At 34.7% G+C, this 19,955-nt stretch overlaps 1 protein-coding gene across 3 annotated transcripts in view; it reads left to right on the forward strand.

The window, feature by feature from the left end:
* LOC120780204 (Y+L amino acid transporter 2) overlaps positions 1 to 19,955 on the forward strand; it is a 41,140-nt gene that overhangs the window by 4,966 nt on the left and 16,219 nt on the right. Inside the window, exon 1 of one of the 3 annotated variants that reach the window (XM_040112467.1) lies at positions 7,245 to 7,627. The exons of 1 other annotated variant lie outside the window; for it this stretch is intronic. The gene's annotated coding sequence lies outside the window, so the exon portion shown is untranslated. Of the gene's footprint in view, positions 1 to 7,244; positions 7,628 to 7,691; positions 7,753 to 19,955 lie in introns of those variants that run through there. One more of the 3 variants, XM_040112473.1, reaches the window with a different exon arrangement.

Raw genomic sequence — 19,955 nt, forward strand, 5'->3', positions numbered from 1 at the left:
ATGTTCACAAATATCAAGCTTAGTTTTCTTCTTTTATATATTCTTGCATTATTAAATTCATCTTTTAACGACATAAATTGAGCTTTTGTGCTTAAATTAATTATGAAAAAAAACATTATTTACCGCAATCTGTTGCAACAAAGCCGAACAACATTTTCACGCACTCAGTTTGTGTAGACAGTCGCATCATACTCGCAGAGTGAACTCAGATGAGTGGTCATTCTTTATATCATTTGCTTGATATAATAAAAAGAATTGACCTGCACAACAACAAACACCATAACAAAGGCAGATCTTTCATTTATTTATAACGCTACTTGTGTTATATTAAGAAATTGTAGTCATAGATTAAATAATCCGCATGCGGAATTGCGGTTTATGTGCGTATGCGAGTGTGTCTGCAGATTTTTTTTATCACACACTCTATTATAAATAATATAAAGCGCGGTTTGATGATGAAATCACTTTAAAAAGTACATCAACTAATGTGCTTTCATACAATTCTACTTAGTGGGTTCGCAAATGATGGACAGCACTTACGAGCGGGCGTTACGAGGGTGGGCGAATCTCAATTTAGTGGGCTTAAAAACCGTTGTAGTTGACCATTAAAAACTTGAAGCATAAACTTAAGGATTGTTAGCATATTTTTTTTTTTTAATTATAAGGTATCAAGATATACCTCACAAACTTGGCTAACCAAATTTATTAATTATTAGGTAACGCTATTACAGAACTGTTTCAACTTTAAAGCTTTCCAAAACGTCGTTAGTCTAACACTGTACTTACAAATTTCAGCACCCCAGGATTGGTATAATTGAATCAAAGCTTAATTAGCTCGTGAAAGTCAGTAGTAATCTTCATGACTGTTAAAATAACCCTTAATATAACCTTTAAAATAACCTATAGTTCTTTGAAATGGTAGATTTTTTAACAAATGTTTTCTTTTTGTTACAATAAAAGAATTCAGACCAAAAGACCTCATCGTCAAGTCAAGTGAACAAGCAAAAGCTCACTCATAACAAAACTTACTGAAGGACTCCGCATTAAAGGAACAAAAGAAGACAGCGTAAAAAGTCTAAGCTATTGCTTTGAAGAATATTTATATTTTTTAATCAACGCATAGCTGTATTTATTGTGGTGCAGTGTGGTGTGCGGATTTCATACCTTTATAGTATATTTGAAAAAAATTTGAAAATATATTTTCATTATTTTTTAAACGCAAGATATAATCACACGCCCTTGTATAGCCTACGATTATCTACAGAAATAAATTTCTCCTTATTTATTTCATTTAGTTGTATGCATGTCGCTTAGTTACTTGAGGATATTGTCAATTATACTCATTAAATGAAATAAGTGGCGTGAGCTTTACGCGAAAAGCGATAAAAAATTCGTAAGCTATAGCCAACACATATCAGATTGCCGAGGAAGATCAGCGCTAAATGGTGCAGAATTAATGAGTGCGACTACGGTTACGAATATTAATTTTTGCAAAGAAGAAAGACTACTTGATATGATTATGATTAAACAGGCACTTTTAACTTAAAACTGATTTAAGCTCTATTTATAATATAAACAAATACAGGGTGTGTCATAAGCGCAAATGATAGACAATGCGACGATGTGCGCTTAACAACAAACATGAAATAATACAGAACAGTCTACCTGTAAGACAGTTATATTTGGTAAAGAACAATCTTAAAATGATAAGGATTGAAACACAACAGAAGAATAAACACCAGATCATTTCTTTTAACGTCGCTGTGAAAACAGGATTGTGTATGGTGAAGAACTCTTAGAACGATTACAAATTTTGAAATCTACTATCAACAAAGATTTTCAGCAGCGATAATTACTAGTAACATTATAGCAATGTCTGTCAATCATAATCAATGTATATTGATGTCTTCTAAATGCCACATTACAAAGTTTATGTACATACATGCTCCCAATGAAACATCTTAGTAAACATCCGGAAATGTTTTTCGAAAATCACCGACGAAATCCATTCCTTTAAACATATCTTATCGCGGATGAAACTTGCTACAGTCACCTTTTACAAAAGGTCAAACGGCACTCATACGAGTATATGATATTCAAATCCATCATGTAAGAATAGATCGAAGAGCTCCGCAGAACCTAAGAGAATCGCGCATAATTGAAAGCTGGATCTTTTAGCTACTACTTTTCCATAAAGTAACATGACATTTATACCGACGATTAGACCCCGTCAACACAGTTATTTTCCTGGTTCTATCGATAGCAAAATCGACCACTTGTACTCAATGCCTCCGAATCATTTATTTGTGAATCCGTATTTAAACAAAGCAATTCTCTGTCAAAAAACAATTCTCTGCCAAAAAACATGTTCTTTTGCAAAAATAGTTCCTATTGGGTCCTTGGGTAGTCATTATCATAGGCTTCGTGAAAATTACTTAAGTTCGACTTCATCCAATTATTGTCTATTCAGAAATCTAATCCGTCGACAGTATTTCAAAAATTATGCGATGAGTTTTACCAATACAATGTTTTCAAAGATTCGTACTTCTCCGGCCACATGCATCAGATGCCAACTGGCCTCAAAAAGAGAGAGGTAAAAAGGTTTATTGTAGACTTGTCTAAATTTGCTTAAACCATTAAAATGCCGATAAAAAAGAATGGTGAAGTTATAAATGCTTTAACAAATCAATATCACAATGAGTTCTTCCGATCTCTCTTATTTAAAATGGAATTCCTAATACGACTAACGTAGTTGAAAGCTTACGTATTTCAGAAAAATCACCAATTCTTACATTCATAACCAAACAAAATTCACTCTCTTCCACAAAACGATAACAAATATAAAATTCAATTGAATTGTGTATGTATGTATGCATGTATGTGCTTTAGTGCACTCATGCAGTGCTAATACCGCAAATAGCAAGCCAGCTGGTCAGTTGCGTATAACTGATATGCATATGACGATGTATGTGCGTAAGCAATACATATTGGCGGGCAAGCAGATGAAAACCCCAAACCCATAAGCCGCAAAAAAATATCTATATCATTGAATGGTGGATCCCCAGAGATGCTAAGATGCTAAGATACTGAGTTGTTACAGGTGTGCTTATTTATCTAGGTATATATGTATATTTGTGTGTACAGTATATGAATTGTAATATTTTCCACGTGCTTGTCAGCTCATAAAAAGAATTTAAGAATTATTTCCAAATAAATGTATTTAGTTCATTGGATAAACAAACTAGTTGTTTTTATAAACAAAATGAGTCATATGTACATATATGTACAATGGTGTATAGCATGTATTTACCATTTGATCAATAATAACCCGGAATGATAAAAGAAAGAACATTTTCACAGTTTTTTATACAAATTTATGCAATCGATTTCAAAATAGGCACAATTGGAGCCAATACAAGCTGCTTACGCTTGATCTCATATTCCATACACTTGTTGTAAGCCTCGGCTAATGTGGCCTTTAATGTCTTCAAGGAATTTTGGTTACTTCTGTTTCGACTTTTGGAGTGTCATACGTTAGATTGCTGGGCAGTTGGGACGTCAGCTACGTTATCAAGCATCTATTTTACAACCTCTACTAGTCGCTTTTTTAAAGGAGTCGGGTATTTTGGTACGAGTTTTGCATTGACATTCTTCATACTCAAAATACTAAACAAAATATGTTCAGTCGATCCATAAGTTATGTTACGATCCTCTATGATCTCTTTGAAGACCATCACACTGATTTTCAAGCATTGTTTTTTTAACTTTTTCGATGTTATCGCCATTAACAGATGTGGACGAACAACTGACTAGGGGTAAGTTGACTTCACGATCTTCATTGAACACTTATGTCCATGATAAAGTAGACTCCCAAGAGTACTTCTGCAACATTTTCAATTATTTCGTTGCTCTAATTTCAGTGGAAACACAACATTTTCAAACTCGTTGCTCAAGTCTGTTTTTTTCATGATAAAAATCGCTCGACAAATCTATCGCTTCGTAAACAAACACCCACTAATTGAAAAACGAAGGTAAACAACGGTTATACCAGTCTACGAAAAAAACTTGATCGCACAGTTTAAATGGACAGTCCGGGTCAAATTTGATCAAATGGTAGATATGTACATAAATAAGAAAAAATATAAAATCCCGCTTGAGCTGTGTTGAAAACATGTGAGAATTAGTTCGAAAAGAAATTGCAAAAAAAAAAACAAATTATTTGATAATTACACTGCTCAACAAAATTTTAATTATTTTTTGTCATATGAAAACGTATACCAAATTTTCTTGTGACATCAAAACAAGGATTTTCTTTAAAGGTACAAGCATCAGCTACATTTAGAGAAATTAATGCTTAATATAGAAAAAATACTTATGATTTTCGAGGAACTTTGGAAAGCCTGTTTTAAGCCTCCCACAAAAATCTGCCAGCATTTTGCGCTCCACTATTATTGACAGCGCTTCTCCATTATTAAGGAAATGTCCTGCTGGAACCTCTCACCTTATACGTCACTCACAGCACTTAAATTTGCCAGATAGAAAACCAGATGAGAGTCCAGAATATGTATTTTTAAGGACATATTACACATCAAAGCTTTATATGACATTGTAAGTTCATTTATTAATCTTTTATTTTTTCCGAGTTATGGTTCCCTAGAAAATTTTGGACAACGTTTACAAACATTTCCCGTAGAGTTTTTCCTGATCATTTAGTTTTTCTAAAAACTGTTATTCTTTATCGGTTGCCGTATTTGTGAACCTGCAAATATTCCCTCTGTAATTTTTGCGTCGCTGAGTTGGGGAAATATCTCTTTTAGATATACAAATCGCTTTCAAGGCTTTGGCGCAGACAGTTCGGTACTATTTAGGATGGATCTGTTAGCCGAAGACAAATTTGTATACTGGGTTGCGTGTTTGGACGAGGTTGTAATTCCTTTTGTTGGAGTCAAACGAAAATAACAATCACTTACATGATTGTCCAAATGAGCAAATGACTTTTGTCTGAGTTTTTGTTTGGCCTAACCTATTAACAGTTGGACTTGATTGAAAATTTATATTTACAAGTATTGTTGGTGAGGGTACGCCAGCATGAACAAAAATCATCACAAAGTTCGTGTGACGAAAACATTGTTGACCAGTGTTATTAATATTTTTTTCTGCTACGGTAACATAGGTACAAATTTCCCTTGGAAATACATGTACTTGCAAAATTGAGCAAAGTTTCATAGCTGAAGCATAATATATGTACAAACACATGTATATAGATTTCTTATCGCCTCTCATTTTCTACTTTTTTGAAAATGCCGAATGTGTATTTTCAAAACTTGTTCTTAAGCTTGTCTTCTCTAATTGCTGCCACAGACAATTCACTAAATATTCTACATACATAAATACAAAGAAAAGTTCATGTAAATATACAAGTACATATATATATATACTTATACGTATGTATAAACATCTCATCTACTTACTACATAAGCGAAAAAATCTTTCCCTCATCCATTTGGTATTGGCAACGAGTGGCGGTTCTGCACGCCGGCAGCGCACGAGCCTCTTGCAACTTGAAGCGTCGAACATGTTTGACGTCGCTTTGCTAAACTTTTAGCACTTTTACCAACGAAACTTGTTCACTACCACTATACATATGGAGCGCAATTGTCTCAACTACTGGTTTCTACCAATATTCTAACGTTGATGTTGCGGTTAACCCATTGAGCGCACCTTTTTTGTGCTTTTAAGTTATTGCTAACAATTTTTGGTTGTCTTTATTTTAAGATATTATATATGACACTATACGACAAAAGAGACCTTTTTTCAGGGTATTGAACGAACACAATTTTCCTCGAGAGATTTTGTCATAAGTATCGAAAAGAAATAATTATTCCTCCGCTTTTTGAAGGTAGCCGCCAAAATCGAAATATTTAACTTCGAAGTTCGAAATTTAGTTTATTTCAAAGAACATTTCTACAAAATAAGTACAAATAAGAACCTAATCTAGCCATTCCTCTTATTTTTAGGGTGTATAATATTTTTCAGTCATGCTTATGTGACAGCTACTATAAGCGACCAAAGTCCACCTTTCCAAAAATATAAAATATTTTTTTTTTTAAATTTCAATTTAATCAGTTTTATTTCAGTCTAACCTTAAATCATATAGTAGTTAAAGTATTGACCAGGAATTATCACTATTTCTATTAAAAAAAGTGTTTGGTTTTCATTTTTATACCTCTTATATAATATATCTTACTGTGCTTTAGTAACTAAAGGAAAGCAAACGACATTTTCTTTAAATCAAAGAGGTCTAAATGGGAAAATGTAAATTAAATACTAGAATTCTCGAAAAAATAGTCTTGATCGAGTGGTGGATCTTCCTGATGAATAGGTTTCGTTAAAAATGTCCAACACACATGCCGACAGTGAGCATCATGCTGAAGGACACATAAGTATTATATTCCCAGCCTAAACCAGTGACTTGACCCCAGCCCAGCCATGCCTATATACTGAAACATTGTGGTGAAACCGCAGATTATTTGAACATGGGTTCGAATATTTACTATAACTTGCTGTATGACTGTGGCAAATATACAGAGGTCCCTCTTATTGAATATATTTGCCAATTTCCCTACATAACATACATATGTATAGAGGTATATGACAACTAACAACTATTCGCAATTCCAGATTTCTCTAAATACATATTTATTGCGGAAGTCAATAATTTATTGGCTTTTATATCATGCATCAAAACCAAAAAAATATTTATTGTGCTTTAAAAGCACATTCCGCAATTCCAGATTTCTCTAAATATATATTATTTATTGGAAATCTGTCATTTATTGGCTTTTATATCAGCCATCCAAACCGAAATGTATTATTGCCTTAAAAGCACATGTCACAACGGGTTAACGCCAGCATCTAACGGCGTGAACTCTTAGCTGCGAGGACATTTAAACCAGTCCGCAGTCGCGTGAATGAGAACGCTGACATTGCAACTTGGCCGACGACGCAGCAATGGGCTTTCGCGCAGACCTCTTTGCTTTCGGCTGAAGCACACACGAACACATGTGCACAAACACACATAAACGTGAGCAAAAAGTTAGCTTTCGTGCTAATACCGCATGCATTGGCCTAACCACCGTCGTGGCCTGTTGTTGTTAGCTTTAATAGCTTCTTCTGGTGATGCCGCCGCTGCCGTCGCTTTCATGTTGTGCGTTCTCGTTCGGCTTGAACAGCAGCAGCAGCTCATCGCAACAACAGTCGCACTCATTCATTGAACACGTTCAGTTGTTGAACGCTCAGTTACTCGGTTGATACTCACCGAATCGACTTTCGCGCGTGCAGTGCCTATACTTACATGTGTGTGTGTGTGTTAAAGTTCATGCGACAAATGCATAAAAAAGTTCTTGTGCGATAGTTAATATTTTAGTGGTGTTTAGGGAGAAAAAGTAAAAACGAAGCGATTTGAAAAAAATTGTTGAATGGTCAAAAATTGTGGATTTTTGGCGGTGATTTATTGTGGTACAGTTCAATAGTGCAACAAAAGCATATCCGCATCGCCACATCCACCGATTTAGTGGCGGGAAAGTGCTTAAAAGCAGCTGCAGTGAAAAACAATAACAAAACAAAGGTATTGTGAAGCTTCTGTGTTGAATTTGGGATTTTTTTTGGAAATTGAGAATCGAAAAACCTCTTTTTCGCTGACACAAATGCTGTCGAGTTGGAAGAGTGTGGCAAAGAAATAAATAAAAATCTGTAAGACACCAGTTATGTTGCAGTTCTATATTTTTTTGGAAATTTTTTTTTATACAATTTTATGTTTTTTTCAAAATCAAGTGTTTTACTCGAGGCCCTGCATCAACTAATAATTGAAAAGCAGTAGTTTTTAAATTTTAACAGATAATTTTAGTGAACGAGGGTAGAGAAGTTAAATATGGGATAGTTAGATATCTTAAGCTGCACCAAAACAATTGGTCCTTAGCAGATCAAAGAATTAATAGAAAATATCGAAATAAAATTTCGATAAAAAATTCACTCCTGAATAGTGACTTCGAATTGTGACTGGTTTTCTAAACACTAAAAACATTAAAATTCTTTTTGAGCCACAGGAGATCTAAGTAAAGTGAGCTTTTTTGAACAGACCGGCATATACAGGCGTCTCTAACTCGTGCGTGAATAGAAGCAAATTTTTGAATGCACATTTCTTACCAGAGCCATTTGTTCATGGAACGACTGAAACGTTCACACGATTCAGTTCAAAAGATCAACTTGATCTCCTCGAAGTCGAGGAGAGATGGAGACTGAGGAAGTACTATTGTGGGCTAAAAATAGTAAAAGACTATTTAATTTAAATTCCGCTAAACTCATTTCAGCTTCAAATATTTGTTTAGGTTAGTATCTAAATAGCAAGGAATCACTATTTTTGTCTTGTAGTAATATTCCGTGTGCGCAAAACAATTCGTCAAAAGTGAGCGGCTGATGTTAGTTTCGGCTATGTCTCCTGGTTCGCCGAAGATATGGCTGCGGAGATGTCTAAGGCTGGACAATAGAGGAAAAACTGCCTAGATGATTCCATCCCTTCTTCCACACAACGTTAAAATTTTGCGTTCGATTTTTAGCCTTACCGCATGAAACCGTCTATTAGACAATGTCCAGTAAGAACTCCTATGATTGCGGCAAAATGAACTTTGCTAAGGCGAGCATTTTTCCTACAGTTATACTCTCGGCCAGAAGAATTTCCCAATAACACACAAGTTGGTCGTGGATCAACGTCAAAAAATCGCACGCGAGCTCCATAGCTTCAGTGTAAGTGAAAACGGAGATACAACTGGTTCCCAGGCCGCCATGAGCGGGGTACGGGGCACTCGTCTTGTAAGTTCATTGGCTTTTCAGTTTCCTGCGATTCCGCAGTTACAAGGGAGCCAAACGAGTCTGATGTTGAAGTAGCTGGACGCTAGTAGGAGGCTCGCAGGATTTTAAAGCGACAAAGACTGGCGTGCTTTCGCGAACTGTAGCAAAATTATCAACACAGTTATCAGAAGAATAAAGCGGCATAAATGAGAGACAAATAATGAAGAAAAGCCGTTCAAATAAAGATATAATAACTGTCAAAGTAGGTTAAAAACATAGCGGCATGCTGGAAATCTAGCGCAGATAAAAAGCGTATGCAAAAGATCAACATAGCTAACAGTAAAACGAACTGTGGAGAGATAAGAGTAACGGTATAGCTGCATTTTACTTTGACGAAGTTATGTACACATTTTTTTTTCCTAAGAACGACATAAATCGAGTTTAATTTTATATCTTTAGTATGTCTAATTGTGTATAGTAATTGCTAACAATATCAAAATATACCGTTTTTTTTTGCGAAAAAAGCTAACAGGATTGAGAAATACCGTTATTTTAACTACAAAATGCTAGAAGCTTAGTGAAATACAAATTCATTTAAAATATATGTTTTTCTCAAATTTGTTTTTTTATTTTTAATTAAATTTTTCGAATTCATTATGATAAATTTGTGTTAGTATGAGTATATATTAAGCTCTCAGACAGATAACAAAATTCCCTGGGACAGCAAGAAGTTAGATGTACTTCGCTTTGATATCAAAAAGCCATGTGTTTACACATACCCTTACAAACACACACATATTTATTTGTTTTTGTTTAAATGCAAATGAAAGCGTTTTAGAAAAGCCAAGTAGTATAAATATTTCTAAAATTAGCATATATGCTCAGGTGGTCAGTCAAATTGTTTATCTAAAGCAAATACTAAATAATTCCAGTTAATTTGATTTGTGGTTTTCTGTTTGTGAAGCAAAAACAAAAGCCGGTTTGTTGTGCTTTAGTATTTGTACTAAAGTAAAATTCAGTATGCTAATTAAAAATAATATGTAATTTGAGAAATTCAAGTTCTAGTGCAGCTTGGCAACTATATTGACAAAGAAATTAATAAAATTGAAGGCAAAAACTAGTTTACTGTTGAACAAGCCCCCCGTGTGAGTAGGTGAAATATTTTTTGAAAGAAAAAATTAAGAACGAGTCTAATAAAAAAAGTTTTATGAGATTTACGAAATTCTTTAAACTTGATTATATGGTGCTTTCAACATAGTAGATGATCACTAACTCATGCTGAATATCAGTAAATGCTTCCATGTGGTCCCCGTGACACGATATACAAGTGCGGAGATATAGTTTTTAGAGAAAATGATAAAATTGCTCAACATAATCGAAGAATCAATGCAGTATGCGAAGGTTTATCATCGTGGGACAAAAGCCAAGAGTTGTCGGTCCATAATTCAGACGGCTTTTGACGCATAGCTTTGCGCAAACGACGCATAACACTCAAATAGTATTCCTTGTTGACAGTTAGGCCGGTCGGAAGGAATTCGAAGTTCACCCCACCTCGATAATCGAAGAAAACTCTCAACATAACCTTGATTTTTGACCTGCTTTTGGCGTGTTTTTTTCAGCTTTAGCTCATATAAGACGCTGTTTTACCAAAAAATTTTGTGTTTTCACTTTTCTTAAGCGCAAATGACCTTTCAAAAGGTTTTCACTGATACTTCTGATTTTCAAACGATGCTAGTAAGATCTCTGACTGTTAGTAGTCGACTCTCAATTCAATTTATTTGATTGACATGTTTGATCATCGGTTGATATTGATGGCCGTTCTGGGTGGTTCGTCGTCAACGCATTCTCGACCTTCTTTACATACAATTTTACCAATCAGAATCACTTGCTCGCGACCAACCATTATCATCGAAGACCTTTTCCAACATTCTGAACATTTCAAAACCAGATATTTCTTTCCACCACAAAATTCAATTAAATTTCTTTGTTGAATAATTTCACTCATCGTAAAAATCACCGAATGCACCTTATGTACTCCTGAAAGTCTAGAGTATACCTACTATTTTTTGCCCAAAGTAGTATATATGTATCTACGCCAGTAAAGAAGAAGAATATATGTTTATTGGGAAATAATTTTTTTAAACATTTTATACAAGTATTTCATTATAAAATGACTTGTAAATTTTGTTCCCATTCTTACGTTATCACTTTTGTTGTAAATGCGTCATTGGACCAACGAATTTCCCTTAATCGATGCCCATATGCCTACTGTGTAATTATTATTACTTAATGATTTTTTTTTCAGATAAGCAAATAAATTTATACAGGGTGCATAATGACTTTATGTCGGTATAGTAAATGAAATATTTTGATTTAATTCGGTTCTTTGCAATTTATTTGAACTACTTCTGTGGACAACATTAAGCAAATTATCCCTTTTATCAGCCTCAGTACATTTTCGTTATATTTGCCATTACCTTTTCTAGCATATGGGATAATATAAGCGATGGTTTCGACACGAGTGCCTTGAGCTCAGTAATGCTACGATAATTACTTGGCATATGGTACATTACTTTTTAAATAAAAAGCCCAACAAAAAGTAGTCTGAGAGAATCAAAACTAAACTCATCCATATCGTTTCATTTAGAAAATGCACCGCTTTATCTTCCTAGTCATACTTCTGTAATTTTCTTGAATTCAGATTAAAAGTTCCGCATTAAGATTGATTGAAATATGAGTACTATAATGATTTCACACAAAAATAGTAGTAGCAGCACTTAATGACTCTACTATTTATTGAAAAATGAATAACTGTTATTTAAGTATGTCGTATAAACAAATAATGGTTGTATCACACTAAGTATTTAAGCAAATATAGTAAATGGTGACCAAATCCCTTTCAATACACGACCGACCTACTATGCCACACAATTCAACCGAAAATCGATATATCCTTGCATTGTAATTTGTCTGAACGTTAAAAGCTTAACATATGTATATTCTCACTTGCCGAATATAGCTATTGACATACATTATATTTATATTGAGAAAGTGAGAATACTCGTGCACATGCCACACACGAATATTATTTAAATTAGTACCGGAGCTCATATGCATACCACTATACTAATGACTGACATATAGGTGGCACTAATGGAGGCTAAACGCTAATGAAAGTATGTATAAAAGAATGAAAATGATGATACGAAGTTTCATTGTTACATAACCGATAATATCAAATGGATTTTGCTCTCTCTATAGGCTATACCTAATTATCAAATTTTAGTTTATGCAACGAAAATCCAATCGCGTGTTGAAAATTCTTTACCACCAACTTTTAGCTTATTTAGCAAAACTTAGAAATATTTTTTTGTGGTAAGATCAATTCTATTATGGCATTAATGTCATTGGGATCTTAACGGGGTACAGTAAGACATTATAAAAATAATGTTGTAGAACCAAAGCATTTTATGAGTCTTCTATGTTATAATACTGTCATATCGGTAAAAAGGTCACAGTAAACCTTTTCATGGTGTGCTTCCTCAAGGACACACCAGCTCATCTTCTTTGAAAAAAGTTCAAAAACAAACCCATATCTCTGCTAAATTGTCAAAGCTTAACAGTCAGTTTCTAATCGACATCATTTAAGTTCTGATTTATTACCACAAAATAGCAGCTCAGTTCAGGACTTTGCGCTACAATCGCTAACAATAATCACGAAACATTAACTCATAGCTATACTCCCCCCCGTTTACGCTCAGTGCCTTGAAATTTCTTTCAAACCTCGACCAATAATAGGTGATACCACTTTGGGCTCAATTAGCGTTGTATACGCCATTTTGGTTTACTATAGTCGGACTTCTATAAACTTGCTATCTCGTTTCACTTTAGCGCTAAGTCAATGCACAAAAAGCGGACCCTACAATCTGGAATATGCCTCCTTAATATAGCATATAAGGGTATATCGAGTGTATTGTGTGAAAGATTAAGGACCACCGTCAACAAACTGATTGGACCTTATAAGTGTGGTTTTAGACCTGGAAAATCTACTATCGACCAGATTTTCACCAAGCGCCTCATTTTAGCAAAGTCCCGAGAAAGGAATATCGACACACACCAACTCGTTGCCGATTTTAAGGCCGCCTTAGATGGCACGAAGAACTGACTATGCCGCTGGTTGGGGTACATATTTGTCCGGGATACAAAAGAACACTCGGATTTTGAAGGTTTTCGATTCAGTGCTGTGGTGGAAGCAGAGGTAGAGAAAACCACCCTCATTTATGTTGGAGGTACGGGAAGAATGACTACCTATGGTATCTCCCGAATTGGCCAAGAATAAAAGTAGAAAAATGTTCAGGTATTTGCAGGCGAATATTATCATTATTCCCTTTGATAAGTTTTGCTTCTTCTTCTTTAAGAAGTATGGTTTTTGGGTATATTGGACTATATAGTATGTCGATGTAAACAATAAAAAAACTTTAACTTTGGTGCAACCGAAGTTATGGAAATCCAAAGACATCTAGTAATTTTAAATATTTGGGCTATTATAACCCAAATGGGTAAAATTTTTAGTTTAAATCGTTACCATTACTATTTAAATTGAATTGTGCCCAAGTTCTCGCTGAATGAAGTATCTACAATACCGTTTGAGTTCAGTATGGTGAAAAGATTTGGCTCCTCAACAATATACTCTAAGCAATGAGTGATCCCGTTAGAGGTGCTTTTTTCAATAGCCTTTTTTTGATAGATCGCGTATGAGGCGTGTCAAGCTGTCATGTGATTTTTGTTCAGTATTGTTTGGCATTTCAGCATGGAAAGACTTTAATGGGAGTATATAAAGTCTAAAGCCTATGCGGACAATCCCGCTTGGATTCAGGCCTTGGACGAAAACATCACGCGTGTCACTCGACAGTTAACAGACGAAATGGTCGAACAAGTCATCGAAAATTGGACACAACGGATGGACCATCTGAGACATAGCGCAAGCCAACATTTGAAAAAGATAATTTTCATGAACAAAAAAAATGCCAAAAAATATTCTTTCAATGATAATAAATATTCTCCATTAAATTTAAGGTTTTTGTGTTTTTTATTTATAAAAGAAGGGAACCTCAAAACTTTTTCAGCCAATTCTACAACGGGTTTACCTTACGAAACAAAATGGAATTCAAACATTAATTTTAAAATGTAAAGAGGAATTTTTCTTAATAAAGCATCTCGTTAAAAGTCTAAATTTTCAACACTTTTAAGTATACATATGTATTAACGCAAAGTGACGAAATAATTGCGAATTCCATTTAAACAGTTATTCCATTAGAAACACCATTCTGGCATTTATCTAATTATATTGCTTTTCTGTTTTTGCTTCGATTGCATTTATGCCATTCACTCAGCCAGCCAATCAGCTAATTTTCCAATCGAACTTTGCATAATTACAAAAAAACAAAAAACATTAAGTTAAGTAGTGGCAAAGAGGAAGGTGAGCAAAATAGCCAAGTTGTGAGGCAGATAAATATGAATGTGAATTAAGACTGATTATTTTACAGTTAATTACAACAATTACTAATGCTATTTGAAGTGGGTACTAAGACTGAAAATGTACTACAATAATTTTTGTTTTTGTATTTTTGGTTTAGTGCTGTATTTGAAACCAGGTTAAGGTTAGTTCATAGGAATTCGCGCATAACTTAGAGTCGGGCATGAGTGCGCATAAGCAAGGAGAAAATGAAAAGTGACTAAGAATAATTAGTTCTCCTTATTATTATCTGCAAATTAATTTTTTTTTTTTGTCAGGAAAATATGTTACATTCAGAAATATTAAATTTCTTTTGTTACTATGATAGCGTTTATCTGTTGTCACTTTCTCTCAGAAAGAGGGGTAGGAGGAATGCAAAATAAACTATAATAGCTCATATATTGTTTTTCAATATTTTCATATGTTTACTTTGAATAACTGTGAATATAATTTTAGTTTAAGAAAAATTATTTGAAAAACGAATGAAAACAGCATCTGATCAAAATTGACCCGCACTGCCAAAAACATACATTTTCACACAATTTAAAACAAATCTTTCTTCAAAATGTACTTTTAAGCCAAGACAATCATGTCAATGCTCAATCCAAACTTCTTTACATTTATTATAAGCCTCGACTTGAGTGGTATTCAGTGCCAACAGTTATTCGAAACGAGGTTAAAGCCTTGCTTGCTACTTGGCTGTCCACGTAGATTTTGACTCTGGAATTGTCTGCTGATGCATTAGAAACTAGCTTCGTAGCTCTTCTAATAGCAAAGACCTCTGCTTGAAATACACTGCAGTGGCAAGGCAGATTAAAAGGCTGCCTTATTTCTAACTCTGAATAATATATCCCCGCACCAATCCGTCCTCCATTTTAGATCCCTTCGAATAAATGTTTAATGGGTTGTACGAGGCTAACATTCTTTCCCAATTGAAAAGTGGAATCACGTAGTCAATGCTTGCCAAACCCCCATTACTCACCGAGCAACGCCCAAAGTCTCTATGTGTAAGTTCTCTTGCAACCAATAGTCGCCCCGCCGATTCTACCAAGCGGTTTTAGAAGTAGTTCAAAGTGCCGTTGGTAGACTTTCGTTATCCTGTCCACCACACTTCTACCACTGCATCGTATATCAGAATTGATCATACAATGGCTGTGTAGCACCAGTGCATGAGAGAGGGGGAAAGACCCCACGTTATCCCGAGCATCTGCCTAAAAGCATATGGGGTACCGCTGGCCTCTCTTACTCTTTCTTCCACATTATGTTTGCACAGCAGTTTGATGTCCAAAACCACTCCAAGATAAATGATGCGGTTCTTAAGATAGTTGTGTCCCATTTATCGAAAGGAGCCTTTTTGGATGGATTATGTACTTCTGTTTTTTTCCGGATTCAACATCAGACCTGCCTGCATTGTCCATTTCTGGACTTTATTGAGCGATAATACTGCATTGTGTAGGCATTTTTTCGTTATTAAGACGGCGATGCCACTATCTTGGGGGTTTTGTCGTCTAATTCCTTAAACAGTTTATTTACCACTAATCTCCATAGTAGTAGGTGATCTACTTGGATCACCCGTTATTAATGCAGTAGCTATATCATAACTAATATTGGATTCTTCATTCCTCTACGTGCTTTGCTTGAGCACCAATCTCTAGTCAAAAATTTAGGAAATAAGGAGAATACCATATTAAATTGCTTGTTTGACTGGCAATTATTGCTGTTCTTTTTTTGTAGAAAATTATATTCTGTTTCGTATTGTTTGATCAATCATGTTGCGAAGATAAGACCCTCAACATTCAAATGTATTCAACCTCGTTATCTGTCGGTAAAAAATAGTCTGCAAACTCATTCAATAGACTTGGTACATAAAAGTTAAGTCCAAATCTATCGGTAATTTCTGCTTGAAGTGTGGTAGAAATATATTCATATGCATATGTACATATTAGGGTGTTACTTAAAACCTTAAATTATCAAATTTTTTTATTCACATCCATTAATCGCTAACAACATAAGTATATACTACATAAAATTTGGTAGCAATGCTTTTGATCTTAAATCTTGCGATTCGTAGGGGTAAAATTTTTTAAATATGTACATTTTTTAACCTCAACAGCATGTAGAAAAGATTTCTACATATTTCTCGAGCTTTTTGTATATGTAATGTAAAAAGTCGGGAAGATTTCATTTTCAAAGTCGAAATTAGAGGAGAACGTTTTCGGCCTTTGGAGCTCTATAACGATGGTAGGCCAAAAGTACCTAACCACCCGCTCTGCCACCATTTTGCTTTAAAATTTTGAAAACATTTTGAAATCATTTATTATTATAGATCATAAGAAGATGTTAAGAATTGTATCTCAAACACCTGTGTAAAGTTTCATGAAGATCGGTTGAGTAGCTCTCGATAAATCTTGCCAGCCGTCTTCGAAAACACAGTTTCGAGAAAAACGCGTTTAAAGACGGCGCACTGTATCTCCGACACTATTACTTTGATCAACTTGAAGATTTACGACAATATTAAGAGGTGCTGTAGAATTTAATAAGACAATAAAAGAAATTCGATTGATTGAAACCCGTAAACCCATATACCCCTTAATTTCTTTCAACATTTAAGGTCTACCCTCATGTACTTAAATACCTATGTAAGTACCTTGTACGTAGTTATTTAATTTTCTGCATAATCACCCAAATCTACGATTTTTTATGAACTTTTATATTTCCGTTGCTCAATTTTACACACATACATACATGCAATACCAGCTTCAGAAATCAACGGCCTTTCACTTTGCTTTGCGGTACATACCCAAAGTCTGTTTGACAGCAAGTACTTGATTTCTTTTTTTTATGAACTAGAAAATAAAGGAAAAGGCGAAAAAATCTGCAGACAAAAGGTCAATGCGGTCAAAATAAGAAAGTATAGTATGTATGTATGAATATATGTATCTGCCAAGTTATTTTTGAAAAATAATCGCTTAATTGCTTTGTAATGTCGGCAGCAACGCGCCTGAATTTCTAAATCTACAAAACATTACCGTGAAATTAGGTTGTCAAGCAATGCCAAGTTAAAAAAAGAGAATGTTAATATTAATTAATTTACTAAAACTGACTAGACTGATTTTAGCAGAACTGAGATTTGCAGCTATAGGATGCGCGTGTTATATGGAAGTGTTCAAGACCTATTTCCATGCTCTAATTATGAGATGTCTTATCAAGATCGTGTATTCCGTCTTGTAGAGAACAAACTGTTTACAGTAACTAGAAGTTATTGCGTTAGAATAAAAAATTCCATTATAATCTATCCAAGCAGAGAAGATCTTTATAGCAGTGATCTTGCTTGACTTCATTAAACCCCCAGAACTTGGCTTGGCATGCAACATGAATGAAGAGATATTATTAAAAAAAGGATTTATTTTCTCCTTACTGAGTACAGAAAGTTGGGTTAGTCTAGGCCAGAAGGTCCCTAAATCCGAGACAGTTAAAATTATTTAGATCAGAAGAACTCAAAATTTACAAATCGTCTATTTACGAAAACTGAAGTTCTATAAGGAATGTGTTTCGTGCACTTTGCTCAACTTATCATCCACATAATCGGCCTACTGAGCTTACTATTCGCAACACCATTATCCATCTTGAGACCCAGCATTCTTTGTTGGATAATATTCGACTGAATAGAACACGTTCAGCACTCAGTGAAGAAAATATAACAGCCGTAGCTGAGAGTACGAAGACCGTGTAGAGTCGATTCGGCGCGGTTCGCTGCAACTCGGACTGACATATGGAAAGGTTTGGCGCATTTTACATCGCGATCTTAAATTGAAAGCGTACAAATTATAGCTTGTACAAGAAGCCGATCGATCTTCCCAAGCGACATCGCTTCGCTCTACGGGCTCTTGAAAGTTTCCAAGCAGATCAAACGTTTTCGACGTTTTTATTCTAAACGTTGGGCGGAGCATTTCATGCCAAGTTTTGATATTATCCTTCAAATGGAGAAACATGTTAGTTGCAAGGCGTTCCCTAATAAGGCATAGATTAACAGAGAAGCTTATTTATGGCAAATATACGGTCCGAGGTGCAATCTTTTTCGAGCGGAAAATTAGAATAAACTTTCTAAAAAATTATTTGTTTGTTGTTAGATCGAACCAAATTACGTCGCAACATGTTACTCTAAGTCTAATCTAGCATATATGTACATTTATAACTAGTCAAGGACTAAATATAACTAAGTAAGTATGTATAACTAAGTAAGAAAGTATAACTAAGTACTATCGACTCAGTGGTTTCATCTCCAATGGATATATCGTTATTGCAGGGTCACCCAGTTTAGTGTATGTCAGATTATTCACGCTCAGAATGTCCGATTAAGATAGAAGCCTTCCCAAGTACCCTATTCTCAACCCAAAGCTACAGGCTTGTTGAGATGGAGGATATCAGAGTTTACTTTAGTTCTGCCGCATAGTTTGCAGTCTAATTGGAATTCTAAGTAGAACCCAACCTCTCTGCCTCCATAGCACCAACTAATCTCGCAATGAGTGCTCTTTATTTTCAGGGTCAACAAAATACTTTAATCCACATTTTTCGTTCTCGAACTGGAATATATATGTATGTATGTTAGTATATTAAAATAGTGTCACTAGAACGTATCAAGTTCGGTCACTTTGTAAATCTGCATAATAATAATTTGCAAATCTCGCCCATTTTTATCGGTCTTTGTTGTTGTTTTTCGTTTGCTGGGCGTGTGTAGTACATTTAAATTCAATAAACAACCCATTAACAAGCAATTAATTAATGCATAATAAATAAACAAATGGTGTGAGGCACAAGCAGTCCCATGTTGATGTGTATATCTCATATAAATACTTATTTATTAATATATAATATAATAATACAATATAATACATATATAGTACTTTTATATGACACATAGCGGAGTGGTGTCAGCTACTTTTTGTTGCTTTTGGCAAGTGATAAACTTTTTTGTTTCGCTTTGACAGCTGACGCGTTGTGCCCATCCTGTTTGTCTGCTGCGCGATATTTTTGATTGTCTTATCAGTGCGCTTCAACTCGTTGAAAAATTTGTTTATTGTTGTTATATTTGTTTCGCTTTTTGTGATTGAAAATTTTTAAATGAGGAAGTGTTGTTTCAAAGCGATTTCGTTCGTGGCAACCAATTGTTATAGCTTACACATACACATCTACCTATGTAAGTGCTTAGAGCATTTGAGAGCCATGATCATACAAGTTCTACTGTAGTGAAATCGACTGATTAAATTTATTGTTGTGTCTAAAATTTGTTTAAATTTGCTTCTATAATTGGCACAACTACATACATAAATTATGGCCAAAAAGTACCCGGAAATTGTAAATAAAAAGCAAAATGTTATTCAACAATATTTATTTTGTCGCCTACAAAGTAATCCCCACCAGATGTACGAGTAATACACTTATGCCAACTTTTGGCCTTCAGCTCCTTCAGCGAATTTAGATCGCGCTCTTATTCGGCATAGTAATTAGGGACAGTCCTATACACACAAAATTCATTTTTATACTCTCGCAACAAAGTTGCTAAGGAGAGTATTATAGTTTTGTTCACATAACG

Source organism: Bactrocera tryoni, chromosome 1, assembly GCF_016617805.1.
Source record: "Bactrocera tryoni isolate S06 chromosome 1, CSIRO_BtryS06_freeze2, whole genome shotgun sequence".
NCBI lineage: Eukaryota > Metazoa > Arthropoda > Insecta > Diptera > Tephritidae > Bactrocera > Bactrocera tryoni.